The sequence below is a fragment of the Anolis sagrei genome, chromosome 2, assembly GCF_037176765.1.
Source record: "Anolis sagrei isolate rAnoSag1 chromosome 2, rAnoSag1.mat, whole genome shotgun sequence".
Classification (NCBI taxonomy): Eukaryota; Metazoa; Chordata; class Lepidosauria; order Squamata; family Dactyloidae; genus Anolis; species Anolis sagrei.
The window spans coordinates 7,702,510-7,728,578 of record NC_090022.1 but is presented as its reverse complement, the minus strand read 5'-3'; the positions used below and the strand labels follow the sequence as shown (position 1 = coordinate 7,728,578).

General features: G+C 46.2%; 1 pseudogene; it reads left to right on the top strand.

The window, feature by feature from the left end:
• Positions 1–25,728, top strand: LOC132765290 (zinc finger protein 721-like; annotated as a pseudogene).
• Positions 25,729–26,069: the final 341 nt, after the last annotated feature.

Below are 26,069 nucleotides of genomic sequence, written 5' to 3'. Positions count from 1 at the left end.
TTGTGTAGTCCTTGCTTCATGGCATAAAAAAGGAAAAGGTTCTTCAACCATGATGGAAGCTGTTTTGGAGTCCAGATTGAAGATGGAGGAGCCAAGTCCACCCAGCCCTGAAGGGGGAAGAGAGCCCAATAAAATGTGGGACAGAAGAAGTGTTGTATCCTGGGGGAGAATAGGGCAGGATGCGTTTGATGAGAAGGAGTTCAGTGCAGACCTTCAATGCCAGCGCTTCCGGCATTTCCGCTATGAGGAGGCCTTGGGGCCCAGAGAGATTTGCAGCCACCTCCACTCTCTGTGCCGCCTGTGGCTGAAGCCCGAACGACACTCCAAGGCGGAGATGCTGGACCTGGTGATCCTGGAGCAGTTCCTGGCCGTCCTTCCTGCGGAGATGGAGCGCTGGGTGAGGGAATGTGGGGCAGAGACCAGTTCCCAGGCCGTGGCCTTGGCTGAAGGATTCCTCCTGAGTCGGGCCCAAGAGGAGAAGGCCCTGCAGGAAGAGCGGCAGGAGAGAGACGTCCTTCAGGCCCAGGAGGCCGCATTGGATACCAGCAGGATGTTCTCTTCTGGGTGGATTGAACTAGAAGACAACACAGGAGAGTCTCTACCGGGTAAGATATCTTCATTCACTTGTTCCCTTGCTCTCAAGGTTTTGGCATAATGAAAATCATCCGTAGTTCATATTTTTATCTGTCCACACACTGTCTTTCCAGAGAAAGAAAGCATGCAATATAGATGATCAGTAAAGAACAAGTTTTCTCTTTGTAATGCAGAGCAACATATATACAGTCGTATGAACAGTTGCATTGACTCATACAATGTCCTTTGAGAGAGATTCAAAATGGTTTTTAGGTATCCATATGGAAAATCTCCTTCTAGCAGCTCATGAAGCTAGGGCTGTCTCTCTGTGTGCAAGCTCCTGCACAGCTCAAGCCTAAAAATGTAACTGTTGCCAAAACTCCCAGGCTCAGCTAGCTCCTCTCAGTCTCACCTAAATCATGAGGGCTGCCTATCTGGATCAACTGTTCGTCATCCATACTTAGGATGAGGATTGATCTGGCTCTCTCATCAGTTTTGTGTTGTTTCCCTGTAGCTTACTCCTGGACTGGGGCCACTGTGCACTCCTATAAATATTCCCTCCTTAGGTAATTCTCCATTCTCAATCTCCAAACAGAGTAGTTACTGGCATTCAGTCTTGCCATTGGGAAATCAGCAAGATTCACCTCCATCTTTCCTGGTTCCTCTTTCAAAACACAGCTTCAGGAATTTTTTACTGCGGTCTTTTCAAAATAACTTTTGCAGTGGCATCGGCACAAGTAGGTGTGGATTGGGCCCCTAACCTGTGGCATAATGACACTCATGCTTAGTTCACGTTTTATCAGTCCATATACTGTCTTGCCAGAGAAAGAAAATATGCCATGCAGATGATCAATAGAGAACAAGTACTTTACTCTTTGTAATGCAGAGCAACATATATATATAATCACTAGCCATCCCCTGCCATGTGTTGCTGTGGCCCACTCTGGTGGTCATGGGGGTTCTGTGTGGGAGGTTTGGCCCAATTCTATCGTTGGTGGGGTTCAGAATGCTCTGTGATTGTAGGTGAACTACAAATCCCAGCAAGTACAATTCCCAAATGTCAAGATTTCCCCAAACTCCACCAGTGTTCACATTTGGACATACTGAGTATTCGTGTAGAGTTTGGTCCAGATCCATCATTGTTTGAGTCTCTCTGGATGTAGGTGAACTACAACTCCAAAACCAAAGGACACTGCCCACAAAACCCTTCCAGTATTTTTTGTTGGTCAGGGGTGAACTGTGTACCAAGTTTGGTTCAATTCCATTGTTGGTGAGGTTCAGAACGCTCTTTTATTGTAGGTGAACTATAAATCCCAGCAACTACAACTCCCAAATGACAATATCAATTTTTTGAGTCAAGGACATACATTGGGTTGTTAGGTGTCTTGTGTCCAAATTTGGTGCCAATTTGCCCACTGTTTTTTGAGTTCTGTTAATCCCACAAACGAACATTACATTTTTATTTATATAGATGTGAACAGTTGTATAGACTCACACAATGTCCTTTGAGAGAGATTCAAAATGGTCTTTAGGTGTCCATGTGGAAAATCTCCATCTAGCAGCTCATGAAGCAAGGACTGTCTCTCTCTGCAAGCTCGTGCACAGCTCAAGCCTAAAAATGTAACTGTTGCCAAAACTCCCAGGCTCAGCTAGCTCTCCGGGCGTGACCCAACCAGTCAGCTTTATGACTTCCATTTTCAGTTAACACACTCACCAACTGATTTCTTACATGCCCCAACAAAGGATCCCCCAAATACATGTTTCCATTGCTGTTTTGTTAGAGGACAGAGGGGCTCTCCACTGGGTAAGATACCTTCTTTCTCTTGGTCAGAGATCTCCCAAACGTATGATCTTCTCTTATGTCACCCAAAATGCTTGTCTTGAATAGCTTTTTTCTTAGAATGTTTTAAGAACAGTTTTAATAATATTTACATCCCATTTGGTATTGTACGGAATGGGCTGCATATGCTTGTGCCATATAAAACCCTTTGCAGTTCCTTCTGACCTTCCTTTTGAAGACGTCTTATTGTTCCCCCTTTGTGTTGTTTAAATTGTAAACTGCTTTCCAACCTCAAAATGAGCTTGAAAAACAAATAAAAGAAATCCAGTTTCCCTTTCCAATGTTTGCCATTTCACAGGAGACGAGCCAAGGGTGCTGGAAAGACGTGGCGGCTCCACTCATTCTGATGCCGGAGAAGTGGCATCCATTCTGCAAGATAAGGTAAAAAAAAATGACAGTCGAAATGGAGATAATTGTGGAAATGTCCCCGACCATTTCACTTTATCCTAAGTGTAGTGCTGTACACTTCTCCCTGTTGAAATTAATTTGCTTCGTTTTGGCTCGGCCATAATCTGCTAAAGTGATTTTGGATGCTGATCCTGTCCTCCGGGGTATTAGCTATCCCTCCCAATTTGGTGTCACCTGCAAATTGGATAAGCCTGCTTTCTTTTCCGTTGTCCAAGTCATTGCTGAAGATGTGGAATAGCGCTTGGTCCAGGACAGAAACTTTGCTTACCCACTGGTCACTTCTCTCCAGAATGGAGAGCAGCCATTACTAAAAACTCTTGTGTTCGGCCAGTTCACCAATTTACCAATCCACCTCAGTAGTTTTATCTAGCCCAGATTTTACTAGCTTCATCATAAGAAAGTCATAAGGAACCTTTTCAAAAGGAGGACTGAAATGGGATAATGTATTGTCGAAGGCTTTCATGGCCGGAATCACTCAGTTCTTGTGGGTTTTTTCGGGCTATATGGCCATGTTCTCGAGGCATTTCTCCTGACGTTTCGCCTGCATCTATGGCAAGCATCCTCAGAGGTGAGATCTGCTGGAACTGGGAAAAAAGGGGTTTATATATCTGTGGAATGAAATGGGATATGTGATTGTATTCCTTCCTAAATGCTCACAGATGTCTCTTTAAGGATCTGCTCCAGAATCCTTCCAGGTATTGATGTCAGCCTGACTTGGGTGGTGATTGTTTGGGTCCTCTTTCTTCCACTTTTTGAAGATAGAGACAACATTTACCTTTGGGTCTTCTGAAATGTCTCTTGTTCTCCAGAAATGCTCAAAGATGATTGGCAGTGGTTCTTCTGCCAGTTCTTTTAATATCCTTGGATGTACAGGCAGTGCCCAAGTTATGAGCAAGATAGGTTCTGTAGGTTTACTCATACGTTGAATTTGTATATAAGTCGAAACAGGTACATTTTTAAGTGCAACTCCAGTCTCTCATTCATACACACACACATACACACACACACACACACATGCGCACACTTTGGATAACATGGAAAAGGGTCAACACCCCTGTGGTGTTTGTTTTGCTGTGTCCCTGTTAAGAAGATTTCACCTCACTTTCTATCCTTGTGATAATTGGATCTTGGAAAATTTAGCTTGTTGTGGAAACAAGGATTGGGGATAAAGCTTCGGTGGAGACACTTTTTCTCCATGATAACTCCTTCAGGAGTTATTTTCCCTTCTTAAGAGTAGATTTATCTCCCTTTTGTCTCAGCCCTCTTCTTAACTATGGATTATTTGTATGTGGGATGCTTGTAACTCTGAGACTGCCTGTAATTCATCTGGCCTGAGAACTTGAATTCATTTAGATTTATTTATTTCGTATCGAAAGCATTGTATAAATTAGTATAAAACTGATAAATATAGAAGGAGCGCAGGCGGCTAAATATCTTTTGACCAAAAACGGGCAACAGCAATGGTACTGTCTGTAGCCTCCAACAATTCTTCCTCTGTACATGAGGCATGGCATAGTGGACAAGCATACAGATGCAGAGTTGTCTGTTCTGCTCCGCAGTCAAATAAGGTGTGGGATTCTTTTAGGTAGTGCCATTTTGTCAGGTTGTCTTTGGATCTGCCCACTCAGCTTCCGAGTCTGTTCAGGGACTTCCAAGTTGCCCATTCTTGGTTTGCCCCTGGAGGAAGACCCTCTCTCGTAAGGGGCCATCCAGTTGGGATTTCCTGGTTTAGCTGCCCAGAGGGGTACCCTTGCTTGCTTTTAAACATTTAAACATTTATTTAGATCAGGGGTCCTCAAACTACGGCCTGGGGGTCATTTACCCGGCCCTTGCTCAGGATCAACCTAAGTCTGAAACGACTTGAAAGCACACAACAACAACAACAACAACAACAACAATCCTATCTCATCAGCCAAAAGCAGGTCCACACTTCTCATTTATTTATTTTATTTATTTATTTCGGTTACTTCTACCCCGCCCTTCTCACCCCCGAGGGGGGACTCAGGGTGGCTTATAAAAGAAGGCACAATTCGATGCCTATGTCAAATATACATACATACAAAACAGCAATTAAACAATTAACAGGTTAAAATCATCAGTACAACAACAACAACATTGAAATACTAATAAGTTTATATTTGTTAAAATTGTTCTTCATTTTAATTATTGTATTGTTTTAAAGTGTTTTTTGCACTACAAATAAGGTATGTGCAGTGTGCATAGGAATTCACTCATGTTTTTTTTTTCAAATTATAATCTGGCCCTCCAACAGTTTAAGTGACCTGGCCCTCTGTTTAAAAAGTTTGAGGACCCCTGATTTAGATTAGCCAGATATTCCTGTACTGCTTTACCTATTGTAAAGACACTCCTTGCCATTGATGAAAGGCATGCCTTGCCAATAGCCCAACTTCATGAAATTTCAGACCATATTCCAGGAAGCCAATTCATTCCTGATGGCATCGTCTGTGAAGCCAGTTATTTGTTTATCCTTCTCTCCCTTCCTGGGCTGCACCTTTGAACTGGGAGGAGAGACAAAATGGTGACCTGGGCATCAAGGCCCTACAGCTTCCTGCCCATAGCTCCGAAAGCCCAGATGATCTCTTGAAGGCAACACATTGCAGTACCATTCATCATGACAGAAAGAAGAAGGATGGCATAGTGGCCTGTGGACTTGTCAAGGCTTGCCCAGCTCATCTTTACATCAAAACTCCCAAGTCATCCTGTCAGGCCCACAAACCACTGCTTCTGGTCCCTCATAGGAGGCCTTCTACCACCACCACAGGTTTTCTTGTATGATGTTCAAGGGCCATTCCATGTACTCGCTCTCCCAGGGCACCTGGATATTCCCTGAGGACAAGCTCTGTTGCACTTAGAATCATAGAATCATAGAATCAAAGAGTTGGAAGAGACCTCATGGGCCATCCAGTCCAACCCCATTCTGCCAAGAAGCAGGAATATTGCATTCAAATCACCCCTGACAGATGGCCATCCAGCCTCTGCTTCAAAGCTTCCAAAGAAGGAGCCTCCACCACACTCCGGGGCAGAGAGTTCCACTGCTGAACGGCTCTCACAGTCAGGAAGTTCTTCCTCATGTTCAGATGGAATCTCCTCTCTTGTAGTTTGAAGCCATTGTTCCGTGTCCTAGTCTCCAGGGAAGCAGAAAACAAGCTTTCTCCCTCCTCCCTGTGGCTTCCTCTCACATATTTATACATGGCTATCATATCCCCTCTCGGCCTTCTCTTCTTCAGGCTAAACATGCCCAGCTCGTTAAGCCGCTCCTCATAGGGCTTGTTCTCCAGACCTTTTATCATTTTAGTCGCTCTCCTCTGGACACATTCCAGCTTGTCAATATCTCTCTTGAATTGTGGTGCCCAGAACTGGACACAATATTCCAGATGTGGTCTAACTAAAACAGAATAGAGGGGTAGTATTACTTCCCTAGATCTAGACACTATGCTCCTATTGATGCAGGCCAAAATCCCATTGGCTTTTTTTGCCGCCACATCACATTGTTGGCTCATGTTTAACTTGTTGTCCACGAGGACTCCAAGATCTTTTTCCCACGTACTGCTCTCGAGCCAGGCATTGTCCCCCATTCTGTATCTTTGCATTTCGTTTTTCCTGCCAAAGTGGAGTATCTTGCATTTGTCACTGTTGAACTTCATTTTGTTAGTTTTGGCCATTCATCTCTCTAATCTGTCAAGATCGTTTTGAATCCTGCTCCTGTCCTCTGGAGTATTGGCTATCCCTCCCAATTTGGTGTCGTCTGCAAACTTCTTGTTCTACATCTTCACTGATGCTGGAGAGAACTTTGAATTAATTATGTAGCTCCCGATTTACAGAATCCTGGTTCTTCTAACAACAGTCTACCTCTTGTGCGTGCAGAGTGACCTCCTCCTCAGAGAGATTCCCTGGGTGATTCTCCTGGGACCAAGGCAAGCTCTCCCTTCCTAATATGTGGATACGTGGGCCTCTTAGAGCACTTGCTACAAGTATAGATTTCCATATCTTCGAGCAAGAATATAAACATCCCACATCTGTTGCAGAGGTCAGCATGAATTCACTTACCATCATGATGCTTCTCATTTTTTTAGAAGACCCAGCTCAGGAAGGTTGGGGTGGCTACTCCTAAACGTTACCTCTTTGAATTCTTTCATCAGATTTCAGTGGATCAGGATTCTTCTTAGCAGCTGAAGAAGCACCAATGATTTTTGTGTCTAACTTTGTTCTTTCAGGTGATATTTGAGGATGTGGCTGTACATTTCAGTGCGAAGGAGTGGGCCTTACTGGATCCCGATCAACAGGCCCTGCACGGGGAGGTCGTAGAAGAAAATTATAGGATGGTGGCTTCTCTGAGTAAGAATCCCTCAGCCTCTTGTTTAAGGAAAATGGTTATGGGAATTTCCTTTTTTTTTCTACAGTGTTGCTGCATAGTTTAAGAACACGAGTCACCTTTGGCCACGAGTCACCTTCTGGTTCCTGACCAGGCTGGAAGGAAAAAATTCCCCTCTGGGCACTACTTCTTCAATGGGACATTAACTCAATGCTTACTTTAACATAATTTAGGGGGGTGGCTCATGGTATTTTCAGGTTACATGTTGTATCCCCTCCTGCTATAGTCAATACTATGGTGGGAGTGATAATCCAACAACTTCCAGAAAGGGGTTTTCCTTTGATGAGGGAAAGTTCTCGATAAGAAGATTCTCACCTCTTCTTTCTCTCTCTCTCTCTCTCAACATTTCTATAGTTGATTGATTTCAGTCTTCCCATTTCTCATGCCTTCCTATCTTTGTTTTTCTTTTTTCAAGGTGATGATGGACACGGGAGTGACAATGGGGGAGCTCCAGATAAAATGTGGCTGAAAACAGCAAGAAGTCAAAAGGAAGAAGAAGGAAGCATGAGGATGGAAACAGAAGGATGTAATAGGAACCAGTGCTCTGTCGATACCAGGATAATCACAATCGGAGAGACAATAGACGAAAGCTTAGAGGTGGGAAACAGCCCTGTCTATGATAATGGCTTCTTCCAGGAGGCATCCAGTATACACCCTGCACACATTGAGAAACACCAAATTGTGGACAAGCCACATAAATGCCTGGAGTGTGGAAAACGCTTTCATAAAAAAAGAAACCTCCGTAGACACCGAAAAATCCACACCGGAGAGAAGCCATATAAATGCCTGGAGTGTGGAAAATGCTATACTCAGAAATGTAACCTTCGTAGGCACCAAAAAACCCACATAGGAGAGAAACCATATAAATGCTTGAAGTGTGGAAAAGGCTTTGTTTCAAGTAAAAATCTCATTAGCCACGATCTGAGTCACAGTGCAGAAAAACCCCATAAATGTCTGGAGTGTGGGAAAAGTTTCACTGAAAAGAGAAGTCTTCTTAGACATGAAATGAATCACGGAGGAGAGAAATCCTATACATGTCTGGAGTGTGGAAAATGCTTCTTTTTTAAGTATACACTAAAACTGCACCAAAACACCCACATAGGAGAGAAACCATATAAATGCCTGGAGTGTGGAAAATGCTTCTCTTGTAAACAACACCTCCACAGACACGAAAATACCCATACACACCAGAAGCTATATACATGCCTGGAGTGTGGGAAAGGTTTTTATGTAAAGAAAAGTCTTATTAGACATGAAATGAATCACAGAGGAGAGAAACCCTACAAATGCCTGGAATGTGGGAAGGGCTTCTGTTGGGAAAACAGCCTAAAGCTGCACCAAAACACCCACATAGGAGAGAAGCCATTTAAATGCCTGGAGTGTGAAAAATGTTTTTTTCAGAAGGGACAGCTCAACAGACACAAAAGAACCCACATACAAGAAAAGCCATATGAATGCCTGGAGTGTGGAAAAGGTTTTTCTGATAAGAGAAGCTTTATTGGACATGAAATGAAACACAGAGGAGAGAAACCCTATAAATGCCTGGAGTGCGGGAAGAGTTTCTGCTGGAAAAGAAACCTAAAGCTGCACCAATACACCCATGTAGGACAGAAACCCTATAAATGCCTGGAGTGTGGAAAATACTTCTCTCAAAAAGGAGAACTCAACAAACACCAAAAAACCCACACGGGAGAGAAGCCATATAAATGCCTGGAGTGTGGAAAAGGCTTCTTTCAGAAAGGACACCTCAACCGACATGAAGGAACCCACACACACGAAAAACCATATAAATGCCTGGAGTGTGGAAAAGGTTATTCTGATAAGAGAGCTCTTACTGGACATGAAATGAGACACAGAGGAGAGAAACCCTACAAATGCCTGGAGTGCGGGAAGAGTTTCTGTTGGAAAAGGAACCTAAAGCTTCACCAAAACACCCACATAGAAGAGAAGCCGTATAACTGCTTGGAAGGTGAAAAACCCTACAAATGTTTGGAGTATGGGAAGAGTTATATTCTTAAATCCACTCTTACAGCTCACCAGAAGAGTCATACAGGAGAGTTTGGGAAGAGTTTTAGCTACAAATCAGATCTCAAAAATGTCCAGGATAGTTATATAGAAGTCAAAATTGAAGACATGTCTGTAGTGAAGGAAGAGCTTCCATAGGAGAGAGAGTCTTCTTAAAGCCCACGAAAAACCCACAAGGAAGAGAAGTCCAAAAGCCTAGAATCTGATAAGAGCTTGAACTGCACATCCATCCACAAAGATTAATCAAGTGTTCATATAAAGAGAAATTGTACATATTCCTGCCTTTTGGAAAGAGTTGAGTTGCAAAACAAGCTTCAAGATATACTAAAAATCCATACAGGAGAGAAGCCATGGAAATGCTTGCAGTGTGGTCAAGCCTTCACTCAGAAGAAAAATCCCATTGATCAGGGAATGAATCTCAGAGGAGAGAAGCCTCTAAATGCTCCAAGGGTGGGAAGAGTTGTATCCTCGAATCAGGTCTCAAAACTCTCCTGGAGAGAAAACATACACACACCAAGTGTGGGAAGGATTCAGTTCTCAATAGGCACCAGAATACTCACACAATGAAGGAAACACATGTGGACAGGAAAACTGCTCTCCCCTTTGTATTGATTCCCTCTTGCTAGACTGACAGTTAGAATCATAGAATCATAGAGTTGGGAGAGACCTCATGGGCCATCCAGTCCAACCCCATTCTGCCAAGAAGCAGGAAGATTGCATTCAAAGTACCCCTGATATTTGGCCATCCAGCCTCTGTTTAAAAGCCTCCAAAGAAGGAGCCTCCACCACACTCTGGGGCAGAGAGTTCCACTGCTGAACAGCTCTCACAGTCAGGAAGTTCTTCCTAATGTTCAGATGGAATCTCCTTTTCATCTTGGACCTTTTCTTGGCATACTTTAAGAGAGAATCTGGCAGGTTCGGCCCAGTCCTGGCCTTGTGGCCCTGTTATTGCTTCACTGGTTGAGATGATGTGGTTTCCACACTGGTTTCCTCCTTTTAAGCTCTTTTTTTGCTTGTTTTAGAAAATTCACTGAAATGTGCTCAGTTTTTTGTATTCTTTTGTAAATGCTCAGAGAGAAATAAAGGCATCTTATGGCCTCATGGTGTAATGTTTTATAGCCTTCTATTGTCCCTCTGTAAGGCAGAGCTTGCAGCCCCACTGACTTATTGATTTACTTACAGTATTCATATTCCGCCCTTCTCACCCCGCAGGGCACTCAGGTGGATTACAATGCCATATGTGGCGCAGTGGGTTAAAGCACTGACCTGCTGAACTTGTTGACCAAAACGTCACAGGTTTGAATCGAATTTTTTTACAGCTCTTTTGTGCTTGTTTTAGAAAGTTCACTGAAGTTTCTCCTATTTTATTTTATTTTATTGCAAATAAAGGCATCTTATGGCCTTGTGGTGAAATGTTTTGAGCATTAGATTGTCCCTCTGTAAGACAGAGCTTGCAGCTTAATTTGGCCTTGGAAACCCACTGGTGTGCCTGGAGCAAGTGACATTCTCTCAGCCTCAGAGAAAGGCAAAGGTGTAGTCCCTTTTGGACCCAAATACTAACCCAGTCTGACCCTGTTTATCTTCCAAAATCAAGAAGCACATTGGTGGGGTTCAGAATGCTCTCTAGATGCAGGGTGAACTATAACTCCCATGCAGGTGGGTCAGTCCCCCCCCCCCCCAAAAAAAAAACACCCCTCTACTGTGTTCTGTTGGTCATGGGGTATCTGTGTGCCAAGTCTGGTCCAGATCAGAGCCATCATTTGTGGTGCTGGAGGAAAGTTCTAAGAGTGCCTTGAATGGTCAGAAGATCCAGCCAGTCCATACTTCAGGAAAGAAGGCCCAGCTGCTCATTGGAGGAAAAGATATGAGAGGCAAAGCTGATGTCCTTTGGCCACATCATGAGAAGACAGGAAAGCTTAGAGAAGACAATGATGCTGGGGGAAATGGAAGGAAAAAGGAAGAGGGGCCGACCAAGGGCAAGATGGGTAGATGGTATCCTTGAAGGGACTGGCTTGACTCTGAAGGAGCTGGGGGTGGTGACGGCAGACAGGGAGCTCTGGCCTGGGCTGGTCCAGCAGGTCACCAAGAATCAGAAGTGATTGAAAGAATGAACAACAACAACATCTGTTTGTATTGCAGCTCTGTAAGTGAGACCTGGGACCCGTTGTGGAGGCTTTTGGAAGAAGGAAGGAAGGAAGGAACCAAGCAGGAGGCCATGGCAGAAATAAGGGGCCCAGTCCCTCCAGGGTTCAAAGGGGGCACAACCTGGGGATCACAACCAGATACAGTGAAGACATATGCCCTTGCGCTATGCTACTCTGCTGCTGAGTACGCATGCCCAGTGTGGAACACATCTCACCACGCTAAAACAGTGGATGTGGCTCTTCATGAGACATGCCGCATTATCACGGGGTGTCTGTGCCCTACACCACTGGAAAAATTACACTGTTTAGCTGGTATTGCACCACATGACATCCGCCGGGAAGTAGCAGCCAATAGTGAAAGGACCAAGGCAGAGACAGCTCCAGCTCATCCCGTTTGGGTATCAGCCAGCACGTCAATGACTTAAATCTAGAAATAGTTTTCTAAGATCTACAGAGACACAGCAAGCAAGAGTCCAAAAGTGGCAGGCTCACACCCAGAACCTCAGTCCGTGGGTGATACCAGATGAGAGACTCCCTCCTGGGCACACAGAAGACTGGGCGACTTGGAAGGCGCTGAACAGACTGCGCTCTGGCACCACGAGATGTAGAGCCAACCTTAAGAAATGGGGCCAAAAAGTGAAATCCACAACATGCGAGTGTGGAGGGGAGCAAACCACTGACCACCTGCTGCAATGCAACCTGAGCCCTGTTACATGCACAATGGAGGACCTTCTTGCAGCAACACCAGAGGCATTCCAAGTGGCCAGATACTGGTCAAAGGGCATTTAATCAACTACCATATTCACAAATTTTGTAATCTGTTTGTTTGCTTTGTTCTGTTAGAAATGTAATATAAATTGACTGGTTGTTCTGACACTACAAATAAATCAAAGGGGGCGAGCCAGGCCTCCAGACACTTCCCCCTCCCGCCCAAAAGGGGGCGTGGCCGGAAGGAGAACCCCGACCCAGTAGCAGCAGCAGAGTCGCAGGGTGAAGACGTAGGTGTTGTTGTCCTACTAGCTACTTCCGCCTCTTCCTTCTGGGGGCCACGCGGTGAGGCCTTTCCCTCCCTCTGTGGGTTGTTTGGGGAATGGGAGAGGAGGAAGAGGGAGGGGAAGGGCAAGGGTCTGGAGAACAAGCCCTATGAGGAGCGGCTTGGGGAGCTGGGCATGTTTAGCCTGAAGAAGAGAAGGCTGAGAGGAGATATGATAGCCATGTATAAATATGTGAGAGGAAGCCACAGGGAGGAGGGAGCAAGCTTGTTTTCTACTTCCCTGGAGACTAGGACGCAATGGAGCAATGGCTTCAAACTACAAGGAAGGAGATTCCATCTGAACATGAGGAAGAACTTCCTGACTGTGGGAGCCGTTCAGCAGTGGAACTCCCTGCCCCGGAGTGTGGTGGAGGCTCCTTCTTTGGAAGCTTTTAAGCAGAGGCTGGATGGCCATTTGTCAGGGGTGCTTTGAATGCAATGTTCCTGCTTCTTGGCAGAATGGGGTTGGACTGGATGGCCCACGAGGTCTCTTCCAACTCTTTGATTCTATGATTCTTTGGAGGCATTCCAGCAGAGGCTGGATGGCCATCTGTCAGGGGTGCTTTGAATGCAATATTCCTGCTTCTTGGCAGAATGGGGTTGGACTGGATGGCCCATGAGGTCTCTTCCAACTCTTTGATTCTATGATTCTTTGGAGGCATTTCAGCAGAGGCTGGATGGCCATCTGTCAGGGGTGCTTTGAATGCAATATTCCTGCTTCTTGGCAGAATGGGGTTGGACTGAATGGCCCATGAGGTCTCTTCCAACTCTTTGATTCTATGATTCTTTGGAGGCATTTCAGCAGAGGCTGGATGGCCATCTGTCAGGGGTGCTTTGAATGCAATATTCCTGCTTTTTGGCAGAATGGGGTTGGACTGAATGGCCCATGAGGTCTCTTCCAACTCTTTGATTCTATGATTCTTTGGAGGCATTCCAGCAGAGGCTGGATGGCCATCTGTCAGGGGTGATTTGAATGCAATATTCCTGCTTCTTGGCAGAATGGGGTTGGACTGGATGGCCCATGAGGTCTCTTCCAACTCTTTGATTCTATGATTCTTTGGAGGCATTCCAGCAGAGGCTGGATGGCCATCTGTCAGGGGTGCTTTGAATGCAATATTCCTGCTTCTTGGCAAAATGGGGTTGGACTGGATGGCCCATGAGGTCTCTTCCAACTCTTTGATTCTATGATTCTTTGGAGGCATTTCAGCAGAGGCTGGATGGCCATCTGTCAGGGGTGCTTTGAATGCAATATTCCTGCTTCTTGGCAGAATGGGGTTGGACTGGATGGCCCATGAGGTCTCTTCCAACTCTTTGATTCTATGATTCTTTGGAGGCATTTCAGCAGAGGCTGGATGGCCATCTGTCAGGGGTGCTTTGAATGCAATATTCCTGCTTCTTGGCAGAATGGGGTTGGACTGGATGGCCCATGAGGTCTCTTCCAACTCTTTGATTCTATGATTCTTTGGAGGCATTCCAGCAGAGGCTGGATGGCCATCTGTCAGGGGTGCTTTGAATGCAATATTCCTGCTTCTTGGCAAAATGGGGTTGGACTGGATGGCCCATGAGGTCTCTTCCAACTCTTTGATTCTATGATTCTTTGGAGGCATTTCAGCAGAGGCTGGATGGCCATCTGTCAGGGGTGCTTTGAATGCAATATTCCTGCTTCTTGGCAGAATGGGGTTGGACTGGATGGCCCATGAGGTCTCTTCCAACTCTTTGATTCTATGATTCTTTGGAGGCATTTCAGCAGAGGCTGGATGGCCATCTGTCAGGGGTGCTTTGAATGCAATATTCCTGCTTCTTGGCAGAATGGGGTTGGACTGGATGGCCCATGAGGTCTCTTCCAACTCTTTGATTCTATGATTCTTTGGAGGCATTCCAGCAGAGGCTGGATGGCCATCTGTCAGGGGTGATTTGAATGCAATATTCCTGCTTCTTGGCAGAATGGGGTTGGACTGGATGGCCCACGAGGTCTCTTCCAACTCTAGGATTCTATGATTCTAAGGAAGGAAGAGAAGGAAGGGTGGAAAGATGAAAGGATGGGAGGGAGGGTGGAAGGAAGGAAGGAAAGAAGAGAAGGAAGGGTGGAAGGAAGAGAAGGGCAGAAGGAAGAGGAAAGAAGAATGGCAGGTAGAAGTAAAGGAGGGAGGGAAGGAAGGGAAAGGAAAGGGTGGATGGATGAGAAGATGAAAGGAAGGGAGGGAGGGAAGGGGAGGGAAGAAAAGAGAAGGGAGGGAGGGAGGATGGGAAAGAAAGGAAGAGAAGATGGAAAGAAGGGACGGATCTTTCCTCTGATGTGTTTTATAACCACACATATTCCTCCCCTCCCTACATATTGTGAGTTTTTATTTTGACCCCACTCCCACCCCACCCTCTTCCCCAGCTCTGTCTTGTCCCCACTGCCTACTCCACTGTGGAGGGAGGGGGATGTTTTGCCTCTTGGTGGGTTCTCCCTCCAGGCCCTGCTTCTTGCTTATGATGGTCCAGGCTTGTGGTGCCAGAGCGCAGTCTGTTCAGCGCCTTCCAAGTCGCCCAGTCTTCAAACTACAAGAGAGGAGATTCCATCTGAACATGAGGAAGAACTTCCTGACTGTGAGAGCCGTTCAGCAGTGGAACTCTCTGCCCCGGAGTGTGGTGGAGGCTCCTTCTTTGGAAGCTTTGAAACAGAGACTGGATGGTCATCTGTCAGGGGTGATTTGAATGCAATATTCCTGCTTCTTGGCAGAATGGGGTTGGACTGGATGGCCCATGAGGTCTCTTCCAACTCTAGGATTCTATGATTCTAGGGCCAAGGGGCTGGGAATGGGCTTTGGAGTTGGCCCTCCCTCCCAGACCGGCCCCCTCCATCCTTCCTCCTCTCTCTCCCAATCTGGCCTTCCTACTGGCAGGAGAAGAAGGGCCTCTCAGGCTCCAACGGGAAGGAAAGAGAGGCAAGTGTTGCAGGAATACAAGGCAGGGAGCAGGGGAGGCAGGCAGAATATCCAGGTCTCCAAAGTCTAAACTGGAGAGAATCATATAATCCTAGAGTTGGAAGACATCTGGTGGGCCATCCAGTCCAAGTCCATTCTACCAAGAAGCAGGAAAATTGCCTTCAAAGCAGCCCCAACAGATGGCCACCCAGTCTTTGCTTAAAAGCCTCCAAAGAAGGAGCCTCCAACACACTCCCTCCAGAGCAGAGAGGAGTTCCACTGCTGAACAGCTCTCTCTCTCTCACAGTCAGGAAGTTCTTCCTCATGTTTAGGTGGAATCTCCTTTCTTTCCTGTAGTTTGAAGCCATTGCTCCGTGTCCTGGTCTCCAGGGCAGCAGAAAGCAAGTTTGCTCCCTCGTCCCTATGGCTTCTCCTCTCATATTTATACATGGTCATCATGCCTTCTCTCAGCCTTCTCTTCTGAAGGCTAAATGTCTCCAGCTTTTAAGAAAGGAGACCATGAATCATAGAATCAGAGTTGGAAGAGACCTCATGGGCCATCCAGTCCAACCCCCTGCCAAGAAGCAGGAATATTGCATTCAAATCACCCCTAACAAATGGCCATCCAGCCTCTGTTTAAAAGAAGGAGCCTCCACCACACTGGGGCAGAGAGTTCCACTGCTGAACGGCTCCCACAGCCAGGAAGTTCTTCCTCGTGTTCAAATGGAATCTCCTTTCTTGTTCCTTGTCCTAATCTCCAGGGAAGCAGTAAACAAGCTTGCTCCCTCCTCCCCGTGGCTTCCTCTCACATAATTATACATGGCTATCATATCTCCTCTCATCCTTCTCTTCTTCGGGCTAAACATGCCCAGCTCCGTAAGCGGCTCCTGAAGGAAAGAGGGGTTGAAGTTGGACGAATTAGAGGCAAGCTTGTATGGAAAATGTGGTTGGTAATGAAAGCATGTTACATTCACCTATGAGGCATCTGGATCATAGAATGAATGCACTTTGGGGCCACTTGGACTGCGTTGTCTCAATGGTCTGCCCTCCTGGGAGGGGGGGTTTGGTGAGGCACCAGCACTCTTGGGCAGAGAAGGCAAAGGACTTGGCCACACTACAACTCCCAGGATTCCTCTCAGTTTCAGAACTGAATATACAGGGAAGCAAGAGACGTGGGGCTGAAGGTGAGGAGAAGTGCATTGCAAGGGGATTTCCATACTGATAGTTCATGAGGTTTGTTCTCAACTGCCAGGGCTCTGCTTTTCTTACAGGGAAACCATACAGAGGCATCAAAGACCCCTTATCTCTTGAGGGGAGTAGCTCATTACCCTGGTCTTCCCCTCCTCTTTGTCTTGCGTAGCCTTTGCTTCGTGACCTCATTAGATGGAGAAGGGAAGAGGTTCTTCAGTCCTGATGGAGCCCAGAGCGAAAGTGGAGAAACCAAACCAGCCCAGCCCTGAAGTAGGAAGAGAGCCCTGCCAAACCTGGGGCAGGAAATGTGTTTGGTTCCCGAGCGCAATGGGCAAGGACGCCCGGAGTGAAAACATCTTCATCACATACCTTCAGGCCCAACGCTTCCGGCGCTTCCGCTTCCCGAAGGGCTTGAGGCCCCGAGAAATTTGCAGCCGCCTCCACTCTCTCTGCCGCCTGTGGCTGAAGCCTGAGGAACATACAAAGGCAGAGATTCTGGACCTGTTGATCCTGGAGCAGTTCTTGGCTGTCCTTCCTGAGGAGATGGGGTGCTGGGTGAGGGAATGTGGGGCAGAGACCACTTCCCAGGCCGTGGCCTTGGCTGAAGGCTTCCTCCTGAGTCAGGCCGAAGAGTGGAAGGCACTCCAGGAAGAGTGGCTGGTGAGAATGTTCCAGAAGGCCCAGAAGGCCCCACCAGGCAGCACCAGCCAGGGCTTCCCTTCTGGGCGGATCAAGCTGGAGAAGGGCACAGGAGAGTCTCCACCAGGTAAGATGTCTTCATTTGCTTGGTCCTCGCTCTCAAAAATCCCCCAAAAGTCCGGTCTGCTGTTGTGTGCCCAAATAGATGTTTCCATTGCTGTTTTGTTAGATGAGGACAAAGGGGCTGATACTTTTTTTCTCTTGGCCAAAGATCTCCCAAACGTATGATCTTCTATTCTGTCCCCCAAAATATTTAATTAGAATGTTCCAAGAACATTCCAAGCTGGTCTTGTACGGAATGGGCTGCACCTCGTGAATGCCTGTGCCATATAAAACCCTTTCCCTTCCCTTCTGACCATTCTTTTGAGGACATTAATTGTTCCCTTTTTGTGTTGTTTAAATTGTAAACCGCTTTGCAACCTCAAAATGAGCTTTGAAAAACAAATACAGAAATCCAGCTTCCCTTCCCTTCCTTTATTTGGCATGTCATAGGAGATGAGCCAAGAGTGCTGGGAAAACGTGGCAGCTCCACTCTTTGTGATGCAGGAGAAGTGGCATCCATTCAGCAAGATCAGGTAAAAAGATGACAGTAGAAATTAACTGGAGATAATTATAGAAATGTCTCCAATTACTTCATATGGAATGGATCTTGCTTTTCTTCTGCTTCTGCCAAAGTTTCCTGTTAAGAAATCCCAAAATGCTCTTCCTGAAGTTCTTTTTCTTCCATTACGGACGTGGCTAGCAATGACCGCATTTGTTTCTAAGTGTTTGCAAACCACTTCCTTAACAATCTTTTCCAGAATCTTGCTTGGTATTGACTGTTGCAGGTGACTGCATGAACTTCCTTACCATCTTGATGCTTCTCACCTAGGGGCCAGAGGTTTAGCACAGCTGATAAATCACCAGCAACTAGAAGACCTGTCAACCGAGAGGTTGCAAGTTTGAAGCCCTGGGTCAGCGTGAGCGGTCGACTGTCAGCCCTGCTCACTGTTTACCTATGCAGCTTTAGCAGTAATTAGAGAAACTAGATACCGCTAAAAGCGGGGGAGGTGTTTTATGACACCATAAAAAAGAAAGAAGATCAGAAAATGCTGGGCAACCAAAAAGGAAGGAGGAAGTCCTGACGGCTCTTCATCATAGAGAATGGAGCAACTCACCCTCTCTGGCTGGAGTCACGTTTCTTGGCACCAAAAAAAAAAACAAAAACAAAAATAAACCCCAGCTGGACACTGAGTCAACAACACCTCCTTTCTGTTGTGTGTCTGTGTATTGTCTATACAAAAGCAACATTGAATGTTTGCCGTGTATGTGTGCTGTGATCCACCCTGAGTCCCCTTCGGGATGAGAAGAGTGGAATATAAGTAAAGTGTTTTTGTTGTTGTTATTAGAATACCCAGGAAGGTGTGACTACTGCTAAAAGTTACCTCTTTGAATTCTTTATTCAGACTTCAATGGACCAGGATTCTTCTTAGCAGTAGAAGTAGCACTAATGATTTGTGTGTCCAATGTTGTTCTTTCAGGTGATATTTGAGGACGTGGCTGTACATTTCAGTGTGGAGGAGTGGGCCTTACTGGATCCAGATCAGTGGGCCCTGCATGGGGAAGTCATGGAAGAAAATTACAGGATGGTGGCTTCTCTGGGTAAGAATCCCTCAGCCTCTTGGTTAAGAAAAATCAGTTTGGGGTATTGCCAATTTTTGTACAGCCTTGCTGCATAGTTTAAGAACACGAGTGACCTTGGGCCAGCACTTCTGGTTCCTGACCAGGCTAGAAGAAACAATTGCTCTCTGGGAACTACTGATGAGCCGCTCTTTAGTGAGATGTATATTCAATGCTTATTTGAACATGGTTTAGTAGGGTGGCACATGGTATTTTCAGGTTGCATGTTGTATCACCTCTCATAGACGATACTATGGCGGGAGTGATCATCCAACAACTTCCAGAAAGGGGTTCTCCTTTGATGAGGGAAAGTTCTCACCTCCAGATGTCATCTGTACGCGGGTGATGTTCAGCTCTATCATTCCTTTCCTCCTATCACTAAGTAGGCTGCTGTGTAAGTCTCGATGAGGGCGAACAAATTGAAGTTGAATCCAGACAAGACAGAGGTCCTCCTGGTCAGTCGTAAGGCTGAACAGGGCATAGGGTTACAGCCTGTGTTAGATGGGATTACACTCCCGCTGAAGATGCAGGTTCGCAGCCTGGGAGTAATCCTAGACTCATCGCTGAGCCTGGAACCCCAGGTCTCAGTGGTGGCTAGGGGAGCTTTTGCACAATTAAAACTTGTTTGCCAGCTGCACTCGTACCTTGGAAAGTCTGACTTGGCCACGGTAGTCCATGCTCTTGTTACATCCTGAATACACTAATGCAACGCACTCTATGTGGGGCTGCCTCTGAAGACTGCATGGAAGCTTCAACTAGTCCAACGGTTGGTAGCCAGGTTGCTCACCCGAGCTGCATACAGGGAGCACACAACCCCTCTGTTACGCCAGGTCCACTGGCTGCCAGTCTGCTTCCAAGCACAATTCAAAGTGCTGGTTTTAACCTTTAAAGCCCTAAAAGAGGCGGGGGTCTCTCCTTTGCTGAAGAAACCAGATTTAGATCCCTCGGTTCCCTCCAGTTACCGCCCAGTTTCAAATCTCTCGTTCCTGGGCAAGGTGATTGAGAGGGCAGCAGCGGAGCAGTTGCAGCAATTCCTAGACGACACAGCCGGACTAGATCCCTTCCAGTCCGGGTTCCGTGCGGGGCACGGGACAGAGACTGTGCTGGTCTCCATCACGGATCACCTTCGATGCCAGCTTGACCAGGGCGGGTCAGCGCTGCTCGTGCTATTGGATCTCACAGCAGCATTTGACACAGTCGACCACAATCTCTTGACCCACTGCCTTGCTGTTGCTGGAGTCAGGGGGACAGCTTTAAACTGGCTGTCCTCCTTTCTTCGCAACCGTGGACAGCGAGTGGAGAGGGGAGGCCTGGTGTCTGAGAGGTCCCCTCTATCTTGTGGGGTTCCTCAGGGGGCCATTCTCTCCCCTCTGTTGTTTAACATCTATATGCAACCACTTGCTCAGCTGGTTCGAGGTTTTGGGCTTGAGTGTTATCAGTATGCCGATGACACTCAGCTGGTGCTGAAGATGGAAGGCCGACCGGACTCTGTACCCAATTGTTTCCACCAGTGCCTCGAGGCCATTACTGGATGGCTGCGTGCCAGCAGGTTGAGGGTGAATCCAGCAAAGATGGAGATCCTATGGCTGGGTGGACCGGGCAGTGGGGACATCCATCTGCCCACCCTGGATGGCGAGGCATTACGCCCGTCATCATTGGGAAAGAGTTTGGGAGTCCTTTTGGACCCTCTGCTGACAATGGAGGCCCAGGTCTCCCCCGTGAGCAAAACCGCCTTTTTTCACCTGCGGCAGGCTAGACGGCTGGCCCCCTACCTGTCCAGGGACGACCTAGCTACGGTGATCCAGGCCACGGTCATCTCAGTACTGGACTACTGTAACGCCCTCTACATTGGCCTCCCTCTGTCGGTGATTCGGAAGCTCAAGTTGATACAAAATGCAGCTGCTCGGCTTCTTGCGGGAATTCTGATGAGATGCCACATCACACCAATCTTACTACAGCTGCATTGGTTACCAATTGAGCACCGGATCACTTTCAAAGTGATGGTACTCACCTTTAAGGCCTTGCATGGTCTGGGGCCAATGTATCTGAGGGATCGCCTCACCCCCTACCAACCCCAGAGATCCCTCCGTTTTGAGGACCAAGATCTATTGGAAGTCCCCAGTGTCAAGACCTTGCGTCTAATGGCAACCAGACGCAGAGCCTTCACAGCAGTGGCGCCATCAGTCTGGAATGCTCTGCCACCTGAAGTCCGTGCCTTGCGGGACTTACCAGCTTTCCGCAGGGCATGTAAGACATACCTGTTCTGACAGGCTTTTGATGTTTGATACTGTTGTTTTTAAATTGTTTTAAATTGCTTTTAAACTTTGTTAGATTTTAGCTATTCTTGTAAGCCGCTCCGAGCCCCAGGGGAGTGGCGGCATATAAGTTTAAATAATAAATAAATAAATAAATAAATAAATAAATAATGGTTCTGGCCAGGGCCGTAGCCAGAAAATTTTTTGGGGGAGGGTTGAAAATTTCAGGGGGGGGGGGCTTTAAAATTTCAGGGGGGAATAGAAACCTGCCTCTTAGGTCATGCTGAAGCAAAGAGCACAGCAGGGGCAGAGCAGCCTTCAATAGCCTGCAGCTCCGCCACTGTCAACCACCTCCACCAAGTCTGGCCTCCTTAATGAGAGCATTCAACACCCCCCCCCCCCCCCAACTTGGTTGCTTCGCTACATCGGCTATTGCTGCAAGTAATGACAGTGTGAATAAATTGTCAATATTTGCTTGAGATAGTGCTTGCAGTTCTGGAGGGACTCTGAATTTTTTGCGTCTCATAGACTTAGCATGGGGATAAGCCACTGCTAGAAGGGACAGAAAGTTTCATCTATGCTGATGATCGTGCCATTACTGCTCAAGCAGGGAGCTTTGAGATGGTAGAACAGAAGCTTTCCGAAGCTCTAGGTGCTCTCACTGCCTATTACAGGGAAAACCAGCTGATCCCTAATCCATCTAAAACACAGACATGTGCTTTTCATCTCAAGAACAGACAAGCATCCCGAGCTCTGGGGATTATTACCTGGGGAGGCATCCCACTGGAGCATTGCAACGCACCCAAATACCTGGGAGTCACTCTGGACCATGCTCTTACCTACAAGAAGCATTGCCTGAACATCAAGCAAAAAGTGGGTGCTAGAAACAACATCATACGAAAGCTGACTGGCATAACCTGAGGATCACAACCAGATACAGTGAAGACATCTGCCCTTGCACTGTGTTACTCTGCTGCTGAGTATGCATGCCCAGTGTGGAACACATCTCACCGCACTAAAACAGTGGATGTGGCTCTTAATAAGACATGCCGCATTATCACAGGGTATCTGCGCCCTACACCACTGGAGAAATTACACTGTTTAGCCAGCATGGCACCACCTGACATCTGCCGGGAAGTAGCAGCCAATAGTGAAAGGACCAAGGCAGAGACATCTCCAGCTCATCCCCTGTTTGGGTATCAGCCAGCACGTCAATGACTTAAATCTAGAAATAGTTTTCTAAGATCTACAGAGACACTAGCTGGAACACCTCAGCAAGCGAGAGTTCAAAAGTGGCAGGCTCAAACCCAGAACCTCAATCCGTGGGTGATACCAGATGAGAGACTCCCCCCTGGGCACACAGAAGACTGAGCGACTTGGAAGGCGCTGAACAGACTGTGCTCTGGCACCACGAGATGCAGAGCCAACCTCAAGAAATGGGGCCACAAAGTGGAGTCCACGATATGCGAGTGTGGAGAAGAGCAAACCACTGACCACCTGCTGCAATGCAACCTGAGCCCTGCCACATAATGCACAAGGGAGGACCTTCTTGCAGCAACACCAGAGGCACTCCAAGTGGCCAGATCCTGGCCAAAGGACATTTAATCAACTACCAAACTCACAATTTTTTTTGTATTTTGTCTGTTTGTTTGCTTTGTTCTGTTAGAAATGTAATATAATTTACTGGTTGCCCTGACACGACAAATAAATAGCATGGGGATTTAGTTAATCAGTTAACCAAATTCATTAGTAAACCAGTTAAAATTCATGAGTAAACCTGGTTTACTCATGAATTTTAACTGGTTTACTAATGAATTTGGTTAACTGGTTAACCAATCCCCATGCTATTTATTTGTCGTGTCAGGGCAACCCGTAAATTATATTACATTTCTAACAGAACAAATTGAAAACAAGTTGAAAAATTTCGGGGGGGGGGGGGGGTTGAACCCCTAACCCCCCCCCCCCCTCGCTACAGGCCTGGTTCTGGCCCAGTTTACTTGTCCAAGCGTGTCTCCTGTTATGAACCATCACGCAGTCTAAGATCATCTGGAGAGGCCCTGCTCTCGATCCCACCTCCATTGCAAACGCGATGGGTGAGGGCGAGGGACAGGGCCTTCTCAGCAGTGGCTCTTCATCTGTGGAACACTTTCCACAGGCACATCAGACTGGCCACCTCCCTCCTGTCTTTTAGAAGGAAACTCAAGACTTGGCTATGGGACTAAGTGTTCAACAATTGAATAGCAGCAATGTGGGGAGAAGATTTAAGCAAGTCGCAATAATGAATTGACCCAGACCTGGATTTGTGTTTTTTAATCAGTTGTTTAACTGTTTTTAATTAATTGTTTTCTAATTAACTGTTTAATTAATCGTTCAGTGCTTTTAATGGTATCGTTGAATGTTTACAATTGTGACAGCACCAAATGGTGCTTGCTGTGAGGCCGCCCTCAATCCTCCCTCAGGGGTGAGAAGGGCGGGTTACAAATGCAGGAAATAAGTAAAAAAATATTCTTACCTCTTCTTTTTCTCTCTCACACAACATTTCGGGATTTACTGATTTTAATCTTCCCTTTTCCCATGACTTCCTACTTTTTGTCTTTCTTCTTTCAAGGTGGCGATGGACAAGGGAGTGACGATGGGGGAACTCCAAATAAAATGTGGCTGAAAACAGCAAGAAGTAAAAAGGAAGAAGAAAGAAGCCCAAGAATGGAATCGGAAGGATATAACAGGAACCGGTGCCCTTTAGACAGCAGGGAAATCACAATCCAAGAGACAATAGACGCAAGCGGGGAGATTGGAAAGAGCCCTGTCTTTGAGAATAGCTTCTTCCAAGAGGCATCTAATACAAATCCTACACACAGTGAAAAATACCAAATTGTGGACAAGTCATATAAATGCCTGGAGTGTGGAAAATGCTATCCTCTAAAAGGAACCCTCAACGCACACCAAAAAACCCACACAGGAGAGAAGCCATTTAAATGCCTGGAGTGTGGAAAATGTTTCTTTCAGAAAGGACACCTCAAGACACATGAAAGAACTCACACAGGAGAGAAGCCATATAAATGCATGAAGTGTGGAAAATGTTTCTTTCATAAAGGACACCTCAAGAAACATGAAAGAACCCACACAGGAGAGAAGCCATATCAATGCCTGGAGTGTGGAAAAGGTTTTGTTTCAAATAGCAATCTCATTGGGCATGAAATGAATCACAGAGGAGAGAAACCCTATAAATGCTTGGAGTGTGGAAAAGGTTTTCTTTCAAATAGCAGTCTCGTTAGGCATGAAATGAATCACAGAGAGGAGAAACCCTATAAATGCCAGGAGTGTGGAAAAGGTTATTCTGATAAGAGAAGTCTTATTGGACATGAAATTGAACACAGAGGAGAGAAACCCTATAAATGCCTGGAGTGTGGAAAAGGTTTTCTTTCAAATAGCAGTCTCATTAGGCATGAAATGAATCACAGAGAAGAGAACCTCTATAAATGCCAGGAGTGTGGAAAAGGTTATTCCGATTGGAGAAGTTTTATTGGACATGCAATTGAACACAGAGGAGAGAAACCCTATAAATGTCTTGGAGAGACAGCCTAAAGGTGCACCAAAACACTCACATGGGAGAGAAGCCATATAAATGCCTGGAGTGCGGGAAGAGTTTCTTCTGGACAAGGGATCTAAAGCTGCACCAATACACTCACATAGGAGAGAAGCCATAAAAATGCTTAGAAGAAGAAATGGCCTACAAAGGTCTGGAGTGTGGGAAGAGTTACAGCCTTAAATCTGTTCTCAGAGTTCACCAGAAGAGTCATGCAGGAGAGAGTGGGAAGAGTTTTAGCTACAAATCAGACCTTACAAATGTCCAGAATAGCCATAGAGAAGAGAAACCAAAGACATGTCTGGAGTGCGGGAAGAGGTTCCATTGGAGAGGAAGTCTCAAGCCCACCAGAAAGCCCACATGGGAGAGAAGGCACAAAGCCAGGAATCTGATAAGAGTTTGAACTGTTCATCAGTCCTCAAAGATTCACCAAATACAAAGAGAAATTGTATATATTCCTGAATTTTGGAAAACGTTGAGTTCCACAACAAGCTTCACAATGTAGTAAAAAACCATATGAGAAAGAAACCATGGAAAATGCCTGGAATGTGGTAAAGCCATCACTCAGAAGAAAAATCCCATGAAGCATGAAATGAATCTCAGAAGAGAGAAGTTTCTAAATGCTCAGAGGGTGGGAAGAGTTGTGTCCTCAAATCAGGTCTCAAAACTCTCCAGGAGAGAAAGAATGAAGGAGACATGTGGACGCAATGAAGGAGACATGTGGACAGAAAACTGGCCTAGCCTTTGTATTGATTCCCTCTTGTCTAGACTGACTCAAGTCATCTTGGACTTTTTTTTTTTTTGGCACACCTGGCAGGTTCAGCCCAGTCCTGGCCTTGTGGCCCTGTCACCACTTCAACGGTTGAGAGGATGTGGGATGTACACTAGTTTCCTCCTTTTCAGCTTTTTTGTGTTTGTTTTAGAGAGTTCACTGAAATTTACTCAGTTTCTTGTACTCTTTTGCAAATATTCAGACTGAAATAAAGACATCATATGGCCTCATGGTGTAATGGGCTGAAGCTTGAAGTGTCCCTCTTTAAGACAGAGCTTCCAGTCTCACTTGGCTCTGGAAACCCACTGGTGTGCCTGGAGCAAGAGACACTCTCTCAGCCTCAGAGAAAGGCAGAAGTGAAGTCCCTCAGGACCCAAATACTTACCCAGCCTGACCCTGTTTAGCTTCCAAAATCAGACGGAATCTGGTGACTTTTGATATTGTCATCTATATAAATAAAAATGTAATGTTCGTTTGTGGGATTAACATAACTCAAAAACCACTGGGCGAATTGACACCAGATTTTGACACAATACACATATCAGGCCAACGAGTGACCATCACTCATAAAAACATTGGAAA